This window comes from Vicia villosa, unplaced genomic scaffold, assembly GCF_029867415.1.
Source record: "Vicia villosa cultivar HV-30 ecotype Madison, WI unplaced genomic scaffold, Vvil1.0 ctg.000060F_1_1, whole genome shotgun sequence".
Taxonomy (NCBI): domain Eukaryota; kingdom Viridiplantae; phylum Streptophyta; class Magnoliopsida; order Fabales; family Fabaceae; genus Vicia; species Vicia villosa.
In genome coordinates, this window is record NW_026704990.1 from 720,986 (window position 1) to 744,101 (window position 23,116).

The window sequence follows — 23,116 nt, forward strand, 5'->3', positions numbered from 1 at the left end:
GGGTTGTGACACATATACCTCCTCTTGTAATGGACCGTTCAGAAATGCAGACTTTACATCCAGATGCATCAAGGACCAACCTCTGTTCGCAGCTAACGCAATCACCAGTCTGATTGTTTCATGTCTAGCTACAGGAGCAAACACCTCAAAGTAATCTAGTCCAGGTTTCTGAAGAAAACCTCTAGCCACTAGCCTCGCTTTGTGTTTACCAACTGATCCATCTGCCTTCAGCTTTACCTTGAAAACCCATCTGACGCTGATGGCTTTCTTCTTCTTTGGAAGTTCTGTCAGCTTCCAAGTTTTGTTTCTTTCTATAGCCTCAAGTTCTTCTTTCATGGCATTCAGCCAGACTTTCTTCTTGAGTGCCTCTTCAATACCCACTGGTTCAGAATCTACTAACATGGCACACTAAATGACCTCTCCTTCCGAGTCAACTTTTGTGTCTTGCAACATGTCAAAATCTGCAAACCTTCTAGGTATTATTCTGACTCTTTGTGGCCGTTGAGCTACTTCAGAGTCAACTACTCCAGAAGCTCCACCTTCATGATCATCTCCAGAAGCTTGTCCTCCAGACTCTACGTCTTTAGAGTTTTCCCTTCCAGAATCATGACTACCACCAGATTCTGGGTCATTATCAGAATCTGGATCAGAATCAGATTCACCATCTGACTCATCTTCAGAAGATGCTTCATCTTCTGACTCGTCTTCAGAAGATTCTTCATCTTCTGACTCTAACTTTTCTTCAAAAGTTATCTCTACATCAGAAGTTGGTTGAGACTCTCTCCAATCCCAAACTTCTGATTCCTTCACAATAACGTCTCTGCTGACTCCAACTCTATTAGTTTCTGGACAATAGAGCTTGTATGCACCTGTACTGTGGTACCCCACCAATAACATCACTTTGCTTCTATCATCCTGCTTCTTCCTTCTAGCTTCTGGAACGTGTTTGTAATACACAGAACCAAAAACCTTCAGATGACTAACACTCTGCTTCTCCTTAGTCCACTTCTCTAAAGGAATAATTTCCTCTAGCCTCTTCGTTGGACACCTGTTGAGCACATATGCTGCAGTAGCAACAGCTTCTCCCCATAGATTATGAGGAAGCTTCTTCTCTTTTAGCATACTTCTCGTCATATCAAGCAAAGTACGGTTTCTACGTTCAGCAAGACCATTGTGTTGAGGAGTATAAGGAGCAGTAACCTCATGCTCAATTCCATTATCATCACAGAACTTCTGGAATTCTGTAGAGTTATACTCGCCTCCACCATCCGTTCTAAGAATCTTTATCTTCTGACCACTCTGCTTCTCAGCCTTCACCTTGAACTTCTGGAATTCTGTGAACACCTCAGTCTTAAACTTGATAAGTGTTACCCACGTCATTCTTGTGAACTCATCCACAAAAGACACAAAATACCTATTTCCTCCAAGTGAAGGTTCTGGAAATGGTCCACACACATCAGAGTGCACTACTCCCAGAGCATGCTTTGCTCTTGGAGCAACTTCTGATACAAATGGCAATCTGGGTTGTTTGTCTTTCATGCAGACCTCACATGACTTCTCAGGCTTCACAATCTTTGGAATGCCATGTACAAGCTTCTTAGAACTTAGATGCCCCAGGCTTCTATAGTTCAAATGCCCCAACCTCTTGTGCCACAGCTTACTATCACCTTCTGAGCCTTCAGCACTCAGACACTCTGTTTCATCTATTTCTACATTCACCTTGAATGTTCTGTTGCTTCCCTGTTCAGATTTCATAATCAGCTTCTGATTGGAATCATACAACTTCAAGAGATTGTTCTTCATAACAACTGAGAAACCTTTCTCAATGAGCTGACCCACACTCATCAGATTGCTTCTGATTCCAGGAACATACCAAACATCCTTGATCAGAACAGTCTTTCCATTCTTCACTTTGACTTTGACATTTCCCATACCTTCTGCATAAAGATACTTATCATCAGCACATCTGATCTTTGTCCTCCTTTCAGAGTCAAAGTCTATCAGCCATTGTTTGTTTCCAGTCAAGTGATTTGAACACCCAGTGTCCATATACCACCATTCTGACGAACATCTTCCGTCAGACTCTGAAGCCATCAATAGAACAGGTTCATCATCTGAACCTCCTATGGCTATATTTGCTTCTTCTGATCTCCTTCCTTTGTTTGCCAAACAGTCTCTAGCAAAATGGCCAAACTGTTTGCAACAGTAACATTGAACTTTCTTCTTATCCTTTCCCTTCTGATATCTCTTCTCATCAGAAGTTGAGGCTTCCTTCTGGAATCTATCACCACGTCTATGCTTCTGGTCCTTCTTGACAAAAGAAGCCTTCAGAGCTTGCTCAACTTCTCTCTCATAAGTTCTCTCAGTCAGACGCAACTCTTGTGCTTCTAAACTGCTTTGCAACTCTTCTATTCTCATGGTTTTTAGATCTTTAGAATGTTCAATAGATACAACAATATAATCAAATTGAGGAGTAAGAGACCTCAATATCTTCTCTATGATTACTTGTTCAGAAAGAGTTTCTCCACAAGCCTTCATTTTATTAGTGATCAAAATCACTCTAGAGATATACTCAGAGACTTTCTCATTGTTCTTCATGTTGAGATTCTCATATTGCTTTCTCATGGATTGAAGCTTCACCTTCATCACTGATACGTCACCACCGTATACCTGACCAGTATATCCCACGTCTCCTTTGACGTCATAGAATCAGCAATCTTCTCAAACACATTCACATCCACACACTGATGGATGAAGAACAACGCCTTTTGATCTCTCTTCTTTGTCTCTCTCTGCGCTTCTCTTTGTTCTTCCGTTGCATCCGCTGCAACCGGAACATATCCTCCAGTGACAAGATCTAGAACATCTTGAGCACCAAATAATACACGCATTTGAATCATCCATCTATTCCAGTTTTTACCATCAAGAACTGGAAGTTTGGTATTCAAGTTGCTTCCACTCATCTTTAAACTTGTGCAGACAAAAACAGATTTCACTCACACTCACACATTGTTTCTCAACCCACAAACAACCAAGAAAAATGTGATTCAACACAACTTTGTTTTCCAGAAACAAAATCAATCACACAGTCACACAAACTCACGTTCACTCGTGTTTCCCTGTGTTTGGAACCAGAGCTCTAGATACCAATTGTTGGTGCACAAAGAATAAAGATGATGACAAAGAGAATAACGGCTCAAAGATTAATGAGAGAGAATAAAGTTGTTGATCTTAATAAATGATAGCTATTACAAGGCTATTTATACAAAAGAAAATTCTTGCCACGTAGACCCTAACAGACTAAACTTAGTGAACAAGTTTAAGGTACAAACAGTACAGTACTACAAAATACTAAAGTACCCTTACTACTAAACAGCTAAGCTAATGGGACCCAGAAGATAACATCTTCTGGTCAACAACATCTTCTGAGTAACCATCAGAAGATCACAACATCTTCTGAGTAACCATCAAAAGATCAGCCCACATCAGAACTTCTGATGCTCATCTTCTGAATATTGAATTACTCTTCTATAATTAGAAAGTGTATCACTTAAATGAGAAGCAAATACATAAATGATTCAAACATGTGATATGATTCACATTCAATCACTATACTATGTACAAAGTCTAAATGATATATATAATTATAAATATAAGATTTTTAATAACATCAAAATGTAAATTTTTAACACATATTACAACTTTTCTTATTTGGGTGTAATACATAAATCAAAATTAATTGAATATAATAAGAATATTGAGTAATTGTACACACATAGGAAAATATTATATAATGTATTGCTCTAACTTAGGTTTATTGTTGATATGGCTTCAACTCTCTTGTGCTCACATCTTTGTAAAATTTAACTTGAGTGAACGGCATTGAAACCCGCTTACGATACTCAGCTAGAGCCCACATTGGAAAAATATTTTTATATATTGGATAATGCAACATGAGTGTTTTTAGGGATGCTCCTGTGATTTCCTGTCATAAATAAGAAGCAATTAAGTATAAGAGATAAATACTTAATTTAGAACATCATCAGTTTATTACTCAATTTGTTTTAAATTATAAATTATTTTGTAAAAAAGTATTTAAATTACAAGTTATTTTACAATACTAATAAAATATTAATTTTGCTTATCATACTATTAGTTTAATTGAATGAGTAAATATTTCAATTTCTATATCTGTAAAAGTAAAATTACTATTGTACTTGTGTTATGGAAATTTAATTTTTATATCTATAAAAGTAAATTGATATGTGAACCTGCTGGGGCCAATTGCCTTCTTCTAATTGAGAATTGATGATTAATTTTGCAGCATGATGAAGAGGAGTTGGATCTATCTCTGCCTGCATGATAAAATTACATACCACTTATGTTAAGATTAATTCATTAATCACTTAGACTATTTTAAATAAAATACTTATTATGATACATGATGAACAATTAAGAGGTTTGAATTTAAACTAAGTTAAACCTGGCCAGCAAGAATTAAACTCATAAGAGCCCATGATGTTTGAACAATATTTGATCGAACTTCTTCTTCAAGGGGAACATATATCTGCATTGTTTTAATTTAAAAAGGAATTAATGTTAACTTAAAAAAGATATGGTGTATAGATATTTATTGAAAGGAGTCCTAATATATGTATAGATTCATTGATTTCAAGTGGGGGAACTATAATACACAATGTGATGGAGGTCAAAAATATATTTGATACGCATAAGGCGATTTAAGTATTTTTTTTTTAATAGTAATGAGGTTATGCGTTAAAGCATCATAAAGAGATAAAACATTGGGAGAGGAGTAATGTTAATCAATCATAGTTTGCTCATTCAATATTTGAGGGTTGGGGAGTAGGTGAAAAAATCAAGGGTTAAAGAGTTGGTTTGGAATAAAGTTGGAGGTGATCTCATAGTCAGTATGTCATGGTTTATGTGTTGGTGCACAAAGAATAAAGATGGTGACAAAGAGAATAATAGAATAACGGCGCAAAAGAGATGAGAGAATAAATGTTGTATTCTACTTGCGTTGTTTTTAAATGACAGCTACTACAAGGCTATTTATAAGAAAAGAAAATCTTGCCACATAAGCCCTAAAACAGTAAACTTAGTGAACAAGTCTAAGGTACAAATAGGGGTGTTCGCGGGCCGGTTTGGTTCGGTTTTGAGAGAATCCGATACCCAAACCGATTAAAATTAAATGGATTGGTTTGGATTGAATTTACTAATTATTGCGATAAAGCCCAAACCAAACCGATCCGAGAAACAACGGATTGGTTTGGGTTGGATTGATCGGGTAGATAAAAAAAATGCAAAAATATTTTTAAAAAATAACTTATTTACAAAAATTAATTTTTCATAATATTGTAAAAAAATATAATATTAATAGTGTTCAAATTTAAATATTATACTAGAAATTTTTCTCTAATAGATTCAAAAATACCTAACAAGAAAAATATCTAAGATTAAGACTTTTGAATCTATAACTAGTCATTTGAATTAATATGATAATGAATGTGTTTCATAATTTTATGTTCATTTATCATATTACACTATCAATTTTCTAATAAGAAATTAAAATAGCATAACTTGTCCACACACAACATTTTATTTTTTTCTTATTGAAGTTGAATGCTTGGTAGTAGTTTTCATGATAATTGATTATGGTTGGTTTGGGTTGGGCTTGCGGGTAGAAAACTGAAAATCCGATGCCCGAACCGATTGTCATTGGATTTCATTGGTTTGGTTCGGTTCTTGCCCGAACTGAAAAAATATCCAACCCAAACACTATGGTTTGGTTCGGATTCTGGTTTGGTTCGGATTTACCCGAACCAATGAACACCCCTAGGTACAAACAGTACTACAAAATACTAAAGTACCCTTACTACTAAACAGCTAAGCTAATGGGACCCAGACAGCATCTTCTGGTCAATACTATCTTCTGAGTAACCATCAGAAGATCAGTCCATCTTCTGAATATTGAATTACTCTTCAATACCATCCCTTAATTCATATTCTTCAATCAAAACTGACAACGCCAATTCCATCCCTCAAGAGCAGAAATTGATCCGTCTTGATCGCCTTTGTCAGAACATCTGCCACTTGCTTCTGAGTGCTACAGTGCACTACTTCTAATGTTCCATTCTGGACTTGGCTTCTCAAGAAATGATACTTAGTCTCAATATGCTTGCTTCTTCCGTGTAACACCGGATTCTTGGCAAGATTGATTGCAGACTTGTTATCAATCATCAGCTTCAAAGGCTTCTTCACTCTAATCTTCAGATCTTCTAATAGATTCAGAAGCCACACAGCTTGACATGCAGCTACAGCGCATGCGATGTACTCAGCTTCACAGGTTGATAGAGCAACAACAGGTTGCTTCTTGGAACTCCAAGAGATAGGGCCTCCCAGAAACATGAACAAATATCCAGAAGTACTCCTTCTATCAACTCTGTCTCCACACCAATCAGAATCAGAATAACTCAATAACTCTGATTCTTCCTTTCTCCCAGAAGGAAACAATATGCCAAACTTCAGAGTTCCCTTGACATATCTCAAGACTCTGACAGCAGCTTGGTAATGGGACCACTTAGGTTTACTCATGAACCTACTAACCAATCCAACTGCATAGCATATATCAGGCCTGGTATTACACAAATATCTTAGAGAACCAACCAGCTGTTTGAATACCGTAGCATCAACATCTTCACCTTCAGAATCAGAGTCCAACTTCTGATTCACTTCTGACGGTGTAACAGCAGCTTTGCAATTCTCCAACTTGAATTTCTTCAGAAGTTCTAACTCATACTTCAACTGATGCAGAATGATACCATCTTCTGAGTACAGAATTTCAATCCCTAGAAAATATGACATTTTCCCAAGGTCTGTAATCTCAAACTCATTCATCAGCACCTTCTTGAACTTCATCAGATCTTCTGGACAACTCCCTGTAAGCAATATGTCATCAACATACAGACACAACAGAATCATATTGCTTCCAGAATGTTGCACATAAACTCCATATTCCATCTCACACTTCTGAAACCCTTGCTTCTTGAAAAATGAATCAATCTTCAAATTCCAAGCTCTGGGTGCTTGCTTCAATCCATACAGAGCTTTGTGTAATTTGTACACCATCCCTTCCTTATTCTTTTTCACAAAGCCAGGGGGTTGTGACACGTATACCTCCTCTTGTAATGGACCGTTCAGAAATGCAGATTTTACATCCAGATGCATCAAGGACCAACCTCTGTTCGCAGCTAACGCAATCACCAGTCTGATTGTTTCATGTCTAGCTACAGGAGCAAACACCTCAAAGTAATCTAGTACAGGTTTCTGAAGAAAACCTCTAGCCACTAGCCTTGCTTTGTGTTTACCAACTGATCCATCTGGTTTCAGCTTTACTTTGAAAACCCATCTGACGCTGATGGCTTTCTTATTCTTTGGAAGTTCTGTCAGCTTCCAAGTCTTGTTTCTTTCTATAGCCTCAAGTTCTTCTTTCATGGCATTCAGCCAGACCTTCTTCTTGAGCGCTTCTTCTATACTCACTGGTTCAGAATCTACTAACATAGCACACTGAATGACCTCTCCTTCTGAGTCAACTTCTGTGTCTTGCAACATGTCAAAATCTGCAAACCTTCTTGGTATAGTTCTGACTCTTTGTGGTCGCTGAGCTACTTCAGAGTCAGCTACTCCTGAGTCACCACCTCCATGATCATCTCCAGAAGCTTGTCCTCCAGACCCTATGTCTTCAGAGTTTTCCCTTCTAGAATCATGACTACCACCAGAATCTGGATCATCATCAGAATCTGGATCATCATCAGAATCTCCTTCTGACTCATCTTCAGAAGATGCTTCATCTTCTGACTCGTCTTCAGAAGATTCATCTTCTGACTCTAACTTTTCTTCAAAAGTTATCTCTACATCAGAAGTTGGTTGAGACTCTTTCCAATCCCAAACTTCTGATTCCTTCACAATGACGTCTCTGCTGACTTCAACTTTGTTAGTCTCTGGACAATAGAGCTTGTATGCACCTGTACTGTGGTACCCCACCAATAACATCACTTTGCTTCTATCATCCAGCTTCTTCCTTCTTGCTTCTGGAACGTGTTTGTAACTCACAGAACCAAAAACCTTCAGATGACTAACACTCTGTTTCTCTTTAGTCCACTTCTCTAAAGGAACAATTTCTTTCAGCCTCTTCGTTGGACACCTGTTGAGCACATATGCTGCAGTAGCAACAGCTTCTCCCCATAGATTATGAGGAAGCTTCTTCTCTTTAAGCATACTTCTCGTCATATCAAGCAAAGTACGGTTTCTACGTTCAGCAAGACCATTGTGTTGAGGAGTATAAGGAGCGGTAACTTCATGCTCAATTCCATTATCATCACAGAACTTCTGGAATTCTGTAGAGTTATACTCGCCTCCACCATCCGTTCTGAGAATCTTTATCTTCTGACCACTCTGCTTCTCAGCCTTCACCTTGAACTTCTGGAATTCTGTAAACACCTCATTCTTAAACTTAATGAGAGTTACCCACGTCATTCTTGTGAACTCATCCACAAAAGACACAAAATACCTATTTCCTCCAAGTGAAGGTTCTGGAAATGGTCCACACACATCAGAGTGCACTACTCCCAGAGCATGCTTTGCTCTTGGAGCAACTTCTGATACAAATGGCAATCTGGGTTGTTTGCCTTTCATGCATACCTCACATGACTTCTCAGGCTTCACAATCTTTGGAATGCCATGTACAAGCTTCTTAGAACTTAGATGCCCCAGGCTTCTATAGTTCAAGTGCCCCAACCTCTTGTGCCACAGCTTACTATCACCTTCTGAGCCTTCAGCACTCAGACACTCTATTTCAGCTGTTTCTACATTCACCTTGAATGTTCTGTTGCTTCCCTGTTCAGATTGCATAATCAACTTCTGATTGGAATCATACAACTTCAAGAGGTTATTCTTCATAACAACTGAGAAACCTTTCTCAATGAGATGACCCACACTCATCAGATTGCTTCTGATTCCAGGAACATACCAAACATCCTTGATCAGAACAGTCTTTCCATTCTTCACTTTGACTTTGACATTTCCCATACCTTCTGCATATAGGTACTTATCATCAGCACATCTGATCTTTGTCCTCCTTTCAGAGTCAAAGTCTATCAGCCATTGTTTGTTTCCAGTCAAGTGATTTGAACACCCAGTGTCCATATACCACCATTCTGACGAACATTTTTTGTCCGACTCTAAAGCCATCAATAGCACAGGTTCATCATCTGATCCTCCTCTGGCTATATTTGCTTCTTCTGATCTCCTTCCTTTGTTTGCCAAACAGTCTCTAGCAAAATGGCCAAACTGTTTGCAACAGTAACATTGAACTTTCTTCTTATCCTTTCCCTTCTGATATCTCTTATCATCAGAAGTTGAGGCTTCCTTCTGGAATCTATCACCACGTCTATGCTTCTGGTCCTTCTTGACAAAAGAAGCCTTCAGAGCTTGCTCAACTTCTCTCTCAGAAGTTCTCTCAGTCAGACGCAACTCTTGTGCTTCTAAACTGCTTTGCAACTCTTCTATTCTCATGGTTTCCAGATCTTTAGAATGTTCAATGGATACAACAATATAATCAAATTGAGGAGTAAGTGACCTCAATATCTTCTCTATGATTACTTGTTCAGAAAGAGTTTCTCCACAAGCCTTCATCTCATTAGTGATCACAATCACTCTAGAGATATACTCAGAGACTTTCTCATTGTTCTTCATGTTGAGATTCTCATATTGCTTTCTCAGGGATTGAAGCTTCACCTTCTTCCCTGATACGTCACCACCGTAACACCTGACCAGTATATCCCACGCCTCCTTTGACGTCATAGAATCAGCAATCTTCTCAAACACATTCACATCCACACACTGATGGATGAAGAACAACGCCTTTTGGTCTCTCTTCTTCGTCTCTCTCTGCGCTTCTCTTTGTTCTTCCGTTGCATCCGCTGCAACCGGAATATACCCTCCAGTGACAAGATCTAGAACATCTTGAGCACCAAATAATACACGCATTTGAATCATCCATCTATTCCAGTTTTTACCATCAAGAACTGGAAGTTTGGTATTCAAGTTGCTTCCACTCATCTTTAAACTTGTGCAGATAAAAAACTGATTTCACTCACACTCACAGTGTTTCCCAACCCACAAACAATCAAGAAAAAATGTGATTCAACACAACTTTGTTTCCCAGAAACAAAATCAATCACACAGTCACACAAACTCACGTTCACTCGTGTTTCCCTGTGTTTGGAACCAGGCTCTGATACCAATTGTTGGTGCACAAAGAATAAAGATGGTGACAAAGAGAATAATAGAATAACGGCGCAAAAGAGATGAGAGAATAAATGTTGTATTCTACTTGCGTTGTTTTTAAATGACAGCTACTACAAGGCTATTTATAAGAAAAGAAAATCTTGCCACATAAGCCCTAAAACAGTAAACTTAGTGAACAAGTCTAAGGTACAAACAGTACTACAAAATACTAAAGTACCCTTACTACTAAACAGCTAAGCTAATGGGACCCAGACAACATCTTCTGGTCAATACTATCTTCTGAGTAACCATCAGAAGATCAGTCCATCTTCTGAATATTGAATTACTCTTCAATATTATGGAGAGCCACAAAGTGTGATTGAAAGTACCCATCATTGGTTAGTAATAGTGGACTATTCTTTCAATTTGGAATAAGGTAAATTTATATTTTATATTTTTCTTTAGGGTTTTCTTGGAATTTTTTTGAATTTGGATACATAAAATAGTGTATGATAGTCAGGGTCGATCTTGAGTCAGCGCAACCAGGCCTATAGTCTAAGGTCTAACAAATATAGGGCATTAAAATTTTAGGTGATGGACTTTGTAAATTAGATAGTAGTATGATTATATATGCGTTATATTAATATATATTACACCTGTAGAGCAACTGACAGAATTTTTAATTTTAAGTAACTCTTTTACTAAATTACCAAAAATTAATGTCAAATAAAATCAAAATCATGCAATTGAAAAATACAAGTTCTATCAGAACCAATCAGACTAACCTGACACGGTTGTCAATATGTATGTTGGCAAGTGCTTTAGAAACTAATCATAGACTATCAGGGTGTATTTTAATGTAAAAAATTTGTTTAAGTGGGGTATGGATTGTATGGTAGGGGACTTCAATCCAGTGAGGGATGCAAGTGAGAGAAAATGTTTGAGTCAATATGTTAAAAATAGATCTATCATTGAAATTGAAGAATTTAATCAATTTTTTCTAGGCTTGAGCTTTTGAATGGGTATGAGGTTCACTTGGGCTCATCTCAACAAGTTAATGATGAGTAGGATGGATAATATTTTGTGGCTGGTGAATGGGTAGATAGTTGGAAAAATCTAAGTGTGTAAGCTCTTCAAAAACCTTTAACTCCTAACCTTAAATAAAAACAATATATTGCATCCCTTGTCTTAATACAAAAGAGAATTTATTATTTGACAGGATTGTATATAGAAAATTTCTTTGGCCACCTCCCTATGGGGGTCACCCCCAGCGAAAATACCAAAATACCCCTGCTTTGGAAGTTCATTTCCGAAAGCGATTTTTTTTTGAAAAAATTGACTTATTTCGGAAGTTCATTTCCGAAAACATTATTTCGGAAGTTCACTTCAGAAATACTGCGATTTCTGCAGATTTATCAAAACACTCCCCCTCCCCCAATCATTTACCCTAAATCAAAACAAAAAGTGGCAAAGGCAAAAATTTGTGCAAACAGAATTCCAAAGCTGCATCAAGCTCCAATCACACTGCTAAACAACATTCAAAAGCCCTCAATCCTAACACTTTGTAAGTTTTGAAATTTTTAGATCTATTATTGAAATGCATGTTATTTAGGGTTTTAATTGCATAAATGATATATGGTTAGGTTGTTAGTAGTATTTAGGTTGTTTAGAAGCATTTTGATTTGGTTTGAAGTTTGGTTTAGGGGTCTGCCATAGAAGTTGCAGAAAAGTGCATCGCAGGGGTGTTTCGGAAGTTCATTTCCGAAAACACCTCCCTCCCAGTTTTCGGAAATGAACTTCCGAATTGTATCAGAAGTTCAAATTTTTTTGTTTTTTATTTTGTCTCGCATATTAATCGATTTCAACTGTTTACAGGAACATGTCAGACAACCAACAAGCACGCAGGACTGCGTCTTCTAAAGAGGACGCTAAGGGAAGAAAGGGTTCTTCAAAGAAGGAGGTGAAAGAGGTGAAGGAGGTGAAGGAGGTGAAGGAGAAGAAGAAGCTTTTGACTGGTTCTGCTTCTCGTCCCCTGGGAGTCCATGGCTCGGACGCGCAGGCTCAGCCTTCAGGCGTGATCAACGCGGATGGTTCTGATACTGAGTGGGATGAAGATTGGTATAATTATCTTCATTCGGAGGAGTTCGCTCGTCGAGAAGAATAACGTGTTTTTATTTTGTTTGATGTGTATTTTGTAACGCTCGTCGGGCAGAATAACATGTTTTTGTTTTGTTTGACGTGTTTTGTTTTGTTTTGTTCGGATTTCGGATTGTATCGCACAATGTTTTTGTATTGGATTTATCATGTTAATAAAAATACGTACTACTGTAAGTAACAAATGACGGAGGAGGTGTAACCGGGGTCGGAACATATGACGGAGGAGGTGGATGTTCGGAGGAAGAAGAACCGGAGGTACGTCCACCGCGAGACAAAGGAGCCAATCATTGTAAGCTATAGTTTATCATTATCATCTAGGGACGTCATTTCTAAAAAATCAAGATTAAAAATAATAAGATTTTTTTCCCAATTTTTTGTAATGACGTCCCCTGATGATAATGATAAATTATAGCTTACATTGATTGGCTCCTTTGTCTCGCGGTGGACGTACCTCCGGTTCTTCTTCCTCCGGACATCCACCTCCTCCGTCATATGTTCCGGCCCCGGTTACACCTCCTCCGTCATTTGTTACTTACAGTAGTACACCTTTTGAAATTTGGAAGCCTTTTTTTCTCCCCACCACTCTCTCATCCCCACCTACCCGTGTTCAACAATATATATGTAACTTTAATTTTATGTAATATTATCGTTGTAATATTCACCCGATTAAATAAAGCGAATTGTTGTTGTTTTTCATTTTATTCTGTCCAGACATATTTTCGGAGGTTCATTTCCGAATTCTCCAAGGGGGGTGTGTTCGGAAATGAACTTCCGAAACACCACATTTTCTGAAAATGTAACTTTATTTCGGAGATGCATCTCCGAAATCAATATTTTATATTAAATAACACACGTTTTCGGAGATACATTTCCGAAAACACCTATTTTAAGAAAATAAGTACAGTTTCGGAAATGAACTTCCGAAACAAGGGGTATTGTGGTAAATTCACCAGGGGTTGGCAAGAAGGTTAGGAGGTGGGTGAAGAAAAATTCTTGTATATAAGTTGGGGAAAGTAGGTTATTATTCTGAAAGAAAGAAATAAAATAGTCAAGTATGTTATATTGATGATGGTAGTGAAAAGAAAAATAAAAATTAAAGAAATAATATTTTCTTAACAACATATTTGAAATTTGAAATTCAAAGAAAAATATACAAAAGAAAAATAATGCTTTGAGATGGAACCATTTCACATCTTGTGATTAGGTTTTTTATTAATAATTTTCTTTGTCTATTGCAAGAAAAGGTACAAAAAAAAAAAAAGATAACTCTACATAAATATTTTTATTTTATTTTTTAGTTATATAGTTTTATATGTAAATTGAGTATCCTACACACACAACTGGAGAGATTAATATATTAATTTAGATACGAACATATATATAATGAGATGAATTTACAATACTAACCTTTTTTGAGCATGAAAGGAAGCTCTCCCCCCATCCACCATCTTTTCTTTGTGTTTGAAGTAGAAATTTGGTGGCTTTGGAAATGGCAGGACAATTTTTATAAGTCTTGCCAGCAGCTTCTAAACCCCCAAGTGCATACCAAGTACCATAAATAAAGCAAATTCCCCAATTACCATACCATGAGCCATTATTTGTTTGTGAATCTTCAATAAATTGAACTGCATTTGCTATGCAATTATCTATCTCTTTTTCTTTGAATTCTGGATATAGCTTCTTAAACAAAACTAAAGCTTGAATTACTGATCGGGTGCATTCAACATATTCATGCTCAACAATAAGGTCCGCAAAAGTTTCAGTGGGATTGAGTAGCTGATCCAAAATCAAATATAATTGTAATTAAATGATTTCATCTTATTTAATTTAGAGATTATATTTTCATAAATCACCATTTTGTATAGATTTGTTGAAAGTTAATTGCTTTTAATGATCACATGGTTGCATTTGATTTTTTAATGATCACATGGTTGCATTTGATTAAAAGTGTAAAATAAATTATAATGTATGCATATATCAACAAATTCATTTGTCGTATATCATATGTAAGACATTAATAATGAATTATTTTCATCGACTAGTGAATGCATGTATATTATGTTGTTATTCATAAATAAACACAATAACAATACTTACCTCTAACCATTTTTGACTTCCTGCTGGCTCCCACGCTGTGAAACCTCCATTTTTACTCTGCAATAATAAGCAACGAGTGTATCTAGCTTATGAATTTTTATTAAATTAACCAACTAAGTAGTAAAATTACTTATGCAAAATCAAAACTTTCCTGAAGTGATAATAGGATATTGACCGAATCATATAACCTTGCAGGTTCCATATTTTCTCCTACAATCTCTGGAGGCAACATTGATAAAAGTAGACAACACATTAACGCTTCGGCAGTGCAATCTGAAACTTGCCATCCATTATCTTGATCTGAAAAGGGCCATGACCCTTTGGAAATATGACGATGCATCCTCTTAAAATTTCCAGAAGGGTTATCCCTTATCTATAAAGCAATATCACTATATAATATGAGTGTGTTATTCCTAGACAAATCTAGCACAAAATTATTGTATGCTACTCTAAAGAACATCAACTTGATAGTTTGTATTTGAAAATTGGAGAAGGTAAAATTGTATTATTATTATTATTATTATTATTATTATTAATGATGATTATAATAGTGATAATTTTATAATAGTTTCATATGAGATTTCAACTGTCTTCTTTGAAATTACAATGTCATGGTTTTAAACTCCGGTGACATTTGATGGATAACTTAATAGTTAATGATAAATGTGTTTTAACACGGTTAATTCTAATTAGTTGAAAAAGTAATAAATTATTATTCATTTACACATAAATAAGTTTGTGACAAAATTTAGATATCCTAAATAGTGAACATTACAAACTTGATATTTAACTAAATTAAAGGATAGTTATATGATATCACTAAAAGTAAGCAATTAAACCTGGGATTTTTTGATGAAATCATATCCTTTGGCAAGCGTGGAACTCATTTCTTCAATTAGATTAGTGGCAAGTAATGCTTTAATGGACAAAACAACATCCCATAATTGGCTACCAACACTCTACAATATCATACAAATATGTGATGAATTTATGTTGTTAACAAAATTAATAATTACATGTAATATACAATAAAACAATATATTAGATCATAAAATTAATTTATTTGTAGTGGAATATACTTGCACAGTCATTCCATCTTCTGAAACCCATAAGTAATCTGGTATCCTTGCAACATGCTTTTTAAAAGCATCACCATTTGTATCTTCCACCCAACAAGCTAACATTCGTAAAACCTAGTGCATGCACACATGTTAATTGTTGCATATGAGTTTAATTGATGATGCATGTGATTGAATAATCAATTGAAATGATTTATTATAATATTGATATTTATTACCTTTTCAATGCACGCCATGGCTATGTATCGACTATTCTCATCTTCGTAGTGAATATGCTTCATCGTTACCTGAAGGGCCTTTTCTCTAATCAACTTATTAAGAGGCCAACAATTCAAAAGCGGCTCAACAAACATGTACAAACTATCCCAGATTAAGTCTTGTACCCAAGGATGAGGATAGTAAAGATCTTCCTGCAATACATCGTGCTTATAGTTATTAGATTGTTAAACCTTTAACATATGCATTTTGATAAGTAGTTAATCATAATTTTGGTCACACCTTTGCACATTGATGGCGTGCTTTTTTCCAATTAACTTTTTCATAAGGTTGAGTCAAGAGTTCATCTCTCAACTCAGAGATAAGTGGTGTGATTGGACCTACAAACTTTTTTCCATACAAGTAAGACATAGGCAAATACACCATTCGACAAAAACACCACATTTTAGCTGCAATAGATAAAGTGGTTGATAAAATTAGAAATTTAATTAACAGATAAATATAAATTGTATAGGATAAAATTTTCAATAATAATTATTTATTTCTATTGAGGATTGATGAGTAATTTTAAAGTTAAAAAGAAAATTTCAAAATTACTTCATTTAACCTGGAAGAAATGAAGGAAGAATCCAAAACTCAGGAGGTAATGGGTTGCATCCGCGCCAATCAAATACTCCAAGTATCTACAAGTGAATTTTTCATTTAAATTAATAACATACAAATGATAGAGGCAAGTAAATTTGTATTTAAAAAAGGATATATGTACCGAAAGCCATATTTTGCCCCATGAAGGTATATGTGTTATACTTCCATGATCAAGAATCCATTTTCTAGCTCTAGCACAAGCATTGTCTTGACCTCCATGAGGTCCTTCTCCAAGAATTCACATGCATATGTAGTTAAATGTAGTACTAAACAATGTACTGGGACTCTCTATGTGAAATCCCCACCCTCCATCTTCATTCTTCAAAATTTAAATAAAAATCACAGCCATTAAATAGTTGTTCATTATTGGCATGTCAAACTTCATAGATAAGTAAAATGAACATTTTATAATGTGATAATAAAAAATGAAAATAATTTAGAATTAGACAAAACAAGTACATACTTGATGATTATATATGTATCGAAGAATTTCTTTGCGATACTCTTCTACAAATATTGAATCAAGATCCCCTGTTATGTAGTAGCAGAAGACCTACAATGGTTGAGCAAGTAAAATAATTATTCTTGATTATTAAAAATATTGTAAAGGTGAAATAATAAAAATATAGTTTTTATGTATTCTTAATTCATTATTATTTAGAAAATTGTCTCCATATGTTATGACAGTAAGGTTTTATGATTTAGAATAATGTGTACATGAATTTAAGATTGATTATGAGTATGTGAAAAATGGGTTACATAATACCTAATACTTTACCATGATAAACAATAGATAAATATATATTCTATGTACACAATTACAAAAAAAAAAGAAAGTCTATATACATATTTGTCATTGTTAAATTTTTCTCTCTATATAGAGTTTCTCAAAAGTTTAATAGAGTTATGCCTACATGTTCGTTCTCTAATTGTACATACTATTGTTTTAATGCATAGTCACCACTAAATTTCTTGGCTTTTCTTATAGAAGTAGCTTCGCATGCACAGCAAGAACTAACTTCGAATTTAAATGCATAGTTTGTTTTTACTATACAACGACTTACTATCTTTGTGTCATAAAAAAATGATAATGAGATCATTTTTGTGAGTTGGGGGTGGTACCGAATTCAACTTTAAATTTGCATAGACATGTTATTTAAATAATTTTTTTCTAACTTTTAGTTATCCTAAATCTTTTCAATTTTTATAAAGTAAAAGAAATAGGCATGTTGAAGTGTCAAACTCATGACCTATGCTTAGTACTCACTCAAGATTTTTGGAGAGAAAGATTTGTTCTTGGAGGGGATCGACTTCAGATGCAAGGAGTGGAAACAATAATGGAGAAGATTTTATTGATGGTGGAGGTTTCAAAGATTTGGAGGAAGAAGATGAAGTGAAAGGAAATTTTCCTTTTTCTAGGTGGTGAAGGGATTTTGTCACATGTCAATGTTTTGGTGGAAAGTGTAGAAGTTCTCATTTTGGAGATTAGATTAAAAGTGACGAAAAGATGGGGCGTTGTCCTTTCAACAAGTCGTGGAAAAAGATATGTTTGAAGAGACTTGTACTATTCCCTTTTTTAAGAAAGTCAACTCCTCTTTTGTTCCTGGCTCAGTTATGTATGTAAAAAGACTATATAAAATTTGCCACTCTCATATATCACCTATAATGCGTGGAGCATTATCGGGCCCGTGATCATGTGCTTTTGTTTCGGTTTCCCAAAAGGATGGAACTTTTCTAGGCTCACCTCCTGAGCATATTTATTTGGTATCACCAATGCAAGGCGTAGGGATGTCTAGAGTGCCATTAAAAACTTGTTATATGTTTATTGGGCCGATTGAGAGTTTTCATGGTGTGCTTGTGTATCATTCTGTTCCAATTTAATATGGGGTTATTTATAAGATGTTGGAGGGTGTAGTTAAAAACATAGGTTTTTCCTTGGATCACCCTCGAACTCATTGTTTGGGTTGCGTGGATACTTATACCTTGTGTCCACTCACTTTAAAATACCCCCTTATTAAATTTACTTTTACCCCCTCTTAGACCAAATGATTTTTCACCGTTTCTTGGAAAAACACTTGGGCCCCTAATTTTTAGGTTCATATTTAAGACTCTATAAAGGAAGATTTTACTTCCAACGAAGGGGTTCCAAAAGAGGAGGATTATCACCTTTAGCTTTTCTTGTTGCTTGGAAGTAGCTTCTCCCTACCTCAAGCGCTAGGGATTATTCCTAGTTCTTTTCTTTCTGATTGTTTATAATTAATAAAGAGCGTTCCGGTTAGTGTTAATTCTCAATCTTTGGTTTTCCACTAGGAACCAGTGCTTTCAGAATTGGAGTTCACATGGATTCTACACTCCTCGCATGGATTCAATTACTTTCGTGGATTCTCCTTGTGAACTTCAGGTGTAAGACTCAAGCTTAGATTCTATTTGGAATTAGACGATATTTGGTTTCTCCCATCCTCCTCAAAAAAATCAGAATTTTCCGAACCTTGTGCCTCTATTGGTTTTTGTTTGGGGATAGTGTTCCTATGCCTTTATTGGAGTAGGGGGTTTGAGTTTGCAAGGTTTTTCTTTATCAGTTTTCCAAGAAGGCGTTATACTATCTCCTTTTTATAAATAGAAAGTTATAGGCTCTGAAGAAGAATGGATATGACTCATAAGTGTGCGTGTTTGATAAGTGGTTCTCGTTGATCTTAATTTGCTCCTTTTATTGTAAAGTTCTAGGGGTAAGATCAAGAAAATTAAGGTGGGGGAGCTTATTACGTCTAATTCCTTAAATTTTATAACAATCCAAGAAATTAAGCGTATGGAGGTCTCCCCATCTTTAATCCACTCCTTTTATAATAATCCGATCTGTGATTAAAATTTTTGTCCATCTATAACGAGTACTAGTGGTCTTCTTTAGATCTTGTGTAGTTCGAAATGTAGTTCTTTGTTTTGCTTCTCTGGTTCGAGTTTCTTGGGTGTCTTTTTGAGTGGGGTTGCTTCTACTACTGCATGTTTTGTTATTAATGTATACTTTAAGTGTTCTCTGGCTGATAAGAGAGCAATGCAGGTTGAATTGAATTCCATAAAAGCTAATTGTAGAAGTATGCTTGATGTGTTCTACGTGATTTCAATTCCATTTGATCTTCTAACGAGAGGGTTAATTTGTGAGCCTTTTTTAGTGCTTTAGAGAGACCAGATTGCTTAGAATATTTCAACTTTATATGTCACATGAAGCTTTTAGACTTACCACTCCTTGGGATAAAGTTCACTTGGTTCCAACACAAAGGTGGGGTCGCTAGTGGGAATGAATCTATTCGGATTTCTAATTGGTTGTGGGGCCATTGGGGTGTGTATTTCAACGAGCCCTCCCAAGGAATGTATATGATCATTGTCCTTTTATTCTTAAGTATGTCAATAAGTTGTGGGGCCCCAAGCCTTTTAGATTTAATAATCATGGGTTATCCCATTGTAGTCATCATGAGTTAGTAGTTTCTTTCAAGAGTGAAACTAATATTCATGTTTGGAAAGCTTTTGTCTTTGTGATCCTTTAACTAACTAGTTAGAAAAGAGGCTCAATTCTTCAAAACATGTATATTCATTTTTGGTGGGAGATTGATTCTTCTTAACTAAGTGCTTAATAATATCCACATCTTCTTTTTTATCTTTTTTGATGATGCATGTTTTGACTTGGAGGAAGCTTGTTAAGTTACAAAGAAGGTTCCTAAGGGGGGTGAAAGGTGACTCAAAGATATCCTAAATAAAGTGGAAAGATTTTTTTTATGTTTTATAATCAATATATATATATATATATATATATATATATATATATATATATATATATATATATATATATATATATATATATATATATATATATATCAAGAGTACAAATTGATAATAAAGTGGGAAGATGTATGCATGTCTAATAATAGAGAGCGGGATCATGAGTAAAAGATCTTCTATTGGTTAATCTTGTCCTTTTAGAGAAATGGAGATGAAGGCTACTTATAGGGGATCCAAGTCTGTGGAGGGATATTCTTGTAACTAGATATGGAGCTACATTTGTTTCTTATATTTTTTTTTTGGGGGGTGGTTGGGAGTTTTCGCTCTTCTTCGTCCTAGTGGAATCCTTTCTTGGATCTAAGGAGGATGACAACTTAGATTGGTTTATCGATGGTGTCATTAAGAAAGTTATGTCAAGTGCTCAAATTTTCTTTTGGAAGAACCCTTGGTTAGGTACCATTCCATTAAATAATAAGTTCTCTGGTTTAATGTCTAACTCTCTTCAGTCTGATGGGTTGGTGGGAGAGATTTTCTCGGTGGTTAATGGAGTATTGGTATTCTTTTAGCAACTTTGGCAAGATAGACTCTCGTCTAGAGAAAATATATCTAAGAGTGGGGTGATTTTGTATTCTAATATGATCCCATGTCCATTGTGTGAGTATTTGGTTGAGACCGTTTCTTATTTTTTTGTTACTTGTGACCTTACCTTGTTTGTGTGATATAGAATATTTAAGTGGTTGAGGTGGAAGGTAGTTATCCGTAATGATCTTGGGGTGTTTTTTTAAATCTTTTATTTCTTTAGGGAACAAGATTAAGTATATGGCTCATTATCTTTAAGGAGTCACAAAATCAACGAAAAAATGGAAGAGAAGAGTATTTGTTTGGTTTAGAAATGATTTCTAGATAGATTTGGAGTGAACTTACGCGCTTTTAGAATCCTATCCTCTATTGGCACCTATAGCAGGTCGACTATTTATCTTGATTCTTAAATAAATCTTAGCAGTTAGTTTTTTGGTGCCCTTTGATAATGTTGAATATGGTGGTTTGTGATCTAACCTGTTTTCAATGATATGGATTTTTAGTAGCTTAGATTTTTAACTGCTGGGATCCCTTGAACACTTGTGTTGCTTGGATTATATTTGTTGTTTGTTGATATTTTGCTATATTTTTGTGGTTCTTCACCATTTATTTATATATAATTGTTTTCCATTAAAAAATTATTTTTTTCCTTATTTCTTTCCTATTTTTTTTATTTCTAAATACTATAACTATGACTAATTATAACCAAAAAACAACTTTATAAAATTTGATGTGATTATTCATGTTTATAGATTAATAAAAGTTTATACCCCTAACTCAACACACAATTTAATGCAACTTTTATTATTATTTTTAAGGTTAACCTCAATATTTAACTATTTTACGAGCCATAATTAATAAGCAATTAATGACTACTTTACAAACTGATACTAATATTTTTATAACTAAAATTATTTATTTTAAAAAAGCACGCACAAAAAAATCAAATCTGATATTTAATATAATATTTTTAATATAATTATTTATAATCTATCTCTTTCATATAATATTTACTATTTTTAATTTGTGGAAAATTGTTTAAGCTAGAGGAAGTATATTTTTTTTTCTTTTCTTCTTTCTGAAATGTTGAAATTGTTGTTGATTAAACGGTTTCTTTCTAATTTTAATGTAGCTAGGGTGGCTAACAAGGTAGATCGAGTCAGTACTATAGCATGCTGCTGGTTCTTTAACATATTAGTAAATCATAAATCTTTATATAATACTTCCTCTGATCTCTTTTATAAGAAAATATTATTTTTTTAGATATATTGAATAAATAATGTATCTCAACAACAAACTGTCTAAATACATTATTTATTCAATATATCTAATAAGAAAATCTTTTCTTATAAATAAGATCAGAGGTAGGACTTGTATAGTGTCAGTGACTATATTAAATATAAATATTTTGATATGCACTAACCAAGGGAGCAGTGTAAAATAAAGGACCGGCAGTTTGAGCTGGCCAATGGCCATCACTAGCTTGCAATGCTGATAGATGACGTACAGCCCTTTTCAAAGTGATTACCACTTTTTCATCTGTTATGTCCTCTTCATCTTCTATCTTCACACTAGATATTGTTTGTTCGAACTCTTTTTCTCTTAGAATCTGCACCAAGAAAAAATATAAGTTTGCTTAGTTACTTTTTTTCTTAAATGCATGTAGAATTTGAACTACCTAATATGTGTGGTCCTGTGAGCATACTAATAAAGGAATGATTCTCTGGTAGTAGTAGTAGTAACTAAAATTGTTTTCTACTTGCATTTCTTTTAATTTATTCATCATCATTATAATTAAGATGTGAGAATAAAATTGATGAGCAGAAGTTATCTATACTTAGAGCCACCATTTTGTGTGGAGAGATCAGAGATAGTACCTGGAACCGCCATAGAAGGTCACTACATGCCTTAACCTTGAAACGGTTGTCGTAGAAATGTTGACGAGCAGCTTCAACTTGAGCTCTTTCCTCAGAAGTACCAGCATTTGGATCAAACTCCCATGTTTGTCTCCCTACAAAGTTATTTGTGCTGAATAGGTTTCGGTTGTTTGCACCATCTGCTATCTTTAGCCTCCACATCTTAGATATACTATTTCTTCACTTGAATGTATACTGCAAGTTTCAGCTTATAATATATTTTAGCAAACTATGAATCACACAATATGTATATATAAGGAGTCTAAAGAAACAATTCCTCTCTCCTTTCTTAAATTGCCAACTCATCTTTTAAAAGAAATCTCTCAAAATTACTCACCGTTTCAATAGAAT

General features: G+C 35.0%; 1 pseudogene; it reads right to left on the reverse strand.

The window, feature by feature from the left end:
- Nucleotides 1–3,814: 3,814 nt before the first annotated feature.
- LOC131623290 (beta-amyrin synthase-like) lies at nucleotides 3,815–22,945 on the reverse strand (annotated as a pseudogene).
- Nucleotides 22,946–23,116: the final 171 nt, after the last annotated feature.